The sequence below is a fragment of the Castor canadensis genome, chromosome X, assembly GCF_047511655.1.
Source record: "Castor canadensis chromosome X, mCasCan1.hap1v2, whole genome shotgun sequence".
In the NCBI taxonomy this organism is placed as follows: Eukaryota; Metazoa; Chordata; class Mammalia; order Rodentia; family Castoridae; genus Castor; species Castor canadensis.
In genome coordinates, this window is record NC_133405.1 from 9,015,787 (window position 1) to 9,019,810 (window position 4,024).

Here is a 4,024-nt window from a genome sequence, read left to right on the forward strand (position 1 = left end):
TTTTTTCCCCCTCATTTCAGGAGACATTTTGTATGTGGTATTTGAAATTCAGGAATATTTCACTTCTTAAAATGCAGGAAATAGATGTTCATTTAATATATATATATGAACTTCACCCTCAGAAACTCTTTAGAATTTGGAACCTGGCAGACACTTCCCATGGTGGTTGGGATAGACAGCAACAAGTCAAAGGTGGTACCTGAATATGCACCAATTAGCAAAAAGCAAAACAAGCATAAAACAAAACCCACAGACCCTCCCTCTACGCCCAGTAACACACAACTCAAAGGGAGTTAGAACTCCAGTGCAGTAAAGAAAGCTTAGGAAAAGGTTTAAGGTCTCAGGAGTCTGTATATTAAGAGCAAACCAGGATATAGGAATAAGTAGAAAACCCAAAACATGAAAGCATTTGATGTCCCCACTCCAGAGAAACTAATACAGAAACCTTAAAATGACAGGTTATCACTAGCAGAAGATAAGGAACCAATGTAAAGATCAGTTAGAGTTGAATCAACATGGGTAGTAACACATGGGTACATGAGAACAATAGTAGGAATCTTTCTGTATAGCTATCCATAACTCAACTAGCAAAAATGCTTTGTCTTTCTTATTATGCTTATGTCTTTTCTTCAACAAAATTAGAGATAAGGGCAAATAGGTTCTGCCTGGAACTGAGGCGGGGAGAGGGGGAGAGGTGGAAGAGGGGGGCAGCGTGGAAAAATGGCCCAAATAATATATGCACATGTGAATAAATGAACAAAAAAACTAAAAATAAATTTTAAAAAAGAGCAAACCAGGCTTCAGAACTCAACAGTCAGGCAGTTCGTCCAATGGGACATCTCCACTGAGTGAGAGGAAGCTGTCCTGGCGTAGGTGCAGGTGGGTTGGGAGAAGGGGAGACTCACTCAGGCACTCCTTTCTGGAGTGTGGGAGTGTGTGAAAATCTTTCCAATTCCTTGGTGCCTTGTTTTCTGGCCTTTAAGGCTCAACCATTAAGGCCCGCTCCCCAACGGAGACAGATGTCACTTATGGGAAATAAGATTCCATCCACCTCTTGGCTCTGAGAGTCAGAAAATGATCCAGGAGCAAGTGGGTTTCCATGGAGGACAATCTTGCCTGGGGTTGGGGAAGTGGAGCTAGAGGGCAGGGCAGCAGGTTTCTGTGGGTTTGAAATCCATGCAATGTCCCATGAGAAAGTTCAGCACCAGCTATTCCTGCCACCTGGTCTCATCCTTCCTGGCCCTGTATCATTTTAAGAGGCAAACTTGTAGTCAGCCAGAGAAGCCATTTTGACTTCAGAGGTCTGGGAGAAAGCAGTGATGAGGTGGTGGTGATGGGAAAGGGCCACAGGGTGGAAGTGCCAGAGAATCAAAGGGCTTTGCATGTCCACCTGGACCACTGTGGGCTGCAGACCCCCAGTCCCATGGCCCTAGGAGATGAGAGCATGACCTGGACAGAGGAGGCCAGCCCTTAGGAACTGGGCACTGAGACCTGCAACTCCTGGGGCCCTGAACACTGGTGCCCACTCCATCCAGGCCTCAGGGTGTGCCCAAGCACTGGCCCCTCTGAAACCAGACCAGCTGAGGGACACTTATTCTCCTGTTTCTCTGCCCTGCAGTCCTGGGGCAGAGAGGAGAGAAGTGAGTAAGGTGGCAGCTGTCACCCTGACCAAACCAAGAGGGCACTCTGAAAAGAGATATGCAAAACCAGGAAACATGCCAGAGGTCACCTCAAAGGCACAAAGCACAAAAAAAGAAAGTGGAAGGAATTGGTTGAACAGTGAAAAGCCCCGACAAAAAGTGAATTCTTGATTGGTACCACCCTCAAATAACTTATTTCGTTAAATAGAGAAGTGGGGAGATACAGCAGCAACACAAATGTAATCTTGGCTTCCGAGACAGTGTGCAGACACTCCTAAGCTGTCGACCTGCCTCTCCAAGGACAGTCACTTCAAGGTTCGAGTGTTTTTGCTTCACAGCAGAGTTCTTCCATGTCTGAGAAGTTACAAAGTTCTAGGTTTTCTTGGATTTGCACTTGGTAAATTTGAAATGTTAGTAGTTCTGTTCACACCCAAGAGAAATCACTCTGGCAACGTTGTTCTAGAATTAAGCCTGTTGATGTACCTGCCATAAAACATGGACTAGAGGTTTCAACTCAGTGTCTACATCCCTTTGGAGTTCTGTTGAGAGGCCTCTAGCTTCATCTTCTTAGAAGGTGGCACTCCTTTCAAATCCTGAGAGATTGTAGCTGTCTCTGCCACAAGCTCCGACTCTGCAGATGGCTGCCATTCTGCTTTCTCTGAGCTGTTCAGCTAGTTTTCCATTGATGACTGAGTTCTGCTCATCAGAAGTGTTTTCAGTCCCAGGGTGCTCCTTTCCATCAACCTGCACTTTGCCTGTCTTGGCTTCAGTGCCATTGCTGGGCACAGCTGTGTTGGGCTCAGGAGCAGGACTAGAGTTGCTGCTGTTCTCCTCTTTGATGGGGGAAGTATCTGCTATAGAGCTCCAGTGAGTTCTGCTCATCAGAAGTGTTTTCAGTCCCAGGGTGCTCCTTTCCATCAACCTGCACTTTGCCTGTCTTGGCTTCAGTGCCATTGCTGGGCACAGCTGTGTTGGGCTCAGGAGCAGGACTAGAGTTGCTGCTGTTCTCCTCTTTGATGGGGGAAGTATCTGCTATAGAGCTCCAGTTGCTGTTATCGTCATGCATGTCCATCATTCCTGGGGAGGAGCTATTCTCCCGAGTGGTCACCTCTGAGCCACACTTCTCATCTTTGCCTTTTTTCTTATTCTTGTTTTTATCATCAACCTTCGGCTCCATCACAGGGACCCACTTGTCGATTCACAGGGATGTATCCTCAACAGTCACCCACTTCTTCTCCCATTTGCAACTTTCTCTATAGCTGCCATGACCCTCTTGATAACATCTTTGGCCCGGCTCCTGGTCTTGGCTAAAACCGACCTGCACAACATATCATTTTCTTTATATTTTGTAGAAATGGTATCATACTCTGTTATGCTGTTTTTTGCACTCTAAGTAATCTCACCCATAGACAATCTTTTTTCTTTTTAAAAAAATACAGATCTTGAACCCTTAAAGGGAATATATAGGGATACAAATATGAGTGTATTTTACATCCTCTCAAACATATAAAAACTCGACTATATTATTACAACAATTAAATAGCTCTTTCCACAAACTTTACATCAATATTTCACAAAATTTAATGTACATTACCTTATTAACAAAAATATTTTAACTCAGGGGATGTCTTGGGTAAAGGTTGTGAATTTACATCACATGATTCTGATGATGCTGATCTGTGGGCCACACTATGAAGGAACAGGGTTAGAAAACTTCCTTCATCCTGGAAGCATGTTTCATCCTACAATGGTGCTCACTACACTTGATCCACAGTGTTCATTTTGAGATCTCCCTTCTCCACTATAGCAAATATTTGCTATATCCTGAGCTTGATCCATATTCTGTGTCCTTTGATGTTGTTTCCTCATTTATTCTCTGCTGGTGACACAAACATTTTTATTAGTGACCTCAAAAAAGATGCAGGGGCAGTTCAGTCTTCAGACATTGTGTGAAAATGAAATATCATAATTTTATACTCACACTGGAATGACCATTAGTTTAAATATAGAATTCATTATTGAAATTTTTACTTCAAAATTTAAAACCTTGCCTCATTGTCTTTGAACTTGTAATACTGTTGAAATTTCTGTCCCTTGTGTATGAGTGGTAATTTCTTTTCTCAAAGATAGTAAGATCCTTTTTCTGGGTTCCCAGTGTTGTTAAATTTCACCATGAAGCAGCCAGTATGGGTTTTTTATATCTTTTTTACTGAGTACCAAGGGAGACCTTTCAATTCAAAAGCCCACATCATGCATAATGATATCCCTGAATGTGTACTCACTTCTCTCCTTCTGGGACTCCTGTTATTGTGATGTAGGAACCTCTGAACTTATCTTTTTTCTTTTTGATTTCTTACTTATAATCTCATTTTTTTCTATTAGAG

At 43.0% G+C, this 4,024-nt stretch overlaps 1 pseudogene; it reads right to left on the reverse strand.

The window, feature by feature from the left end:
- Positions 1-1,714: 1,714 nt before the first annotated feature.
- On the reverse strand, positions 1,715-3,101 carry LOC109675803 (B-cell CLL/lymphoma 7 protein family member A-like; annotated as a pseudogene).
- Between the last annotated feature and the right edge of the window lie 923 nt (positions 3,102-4,024).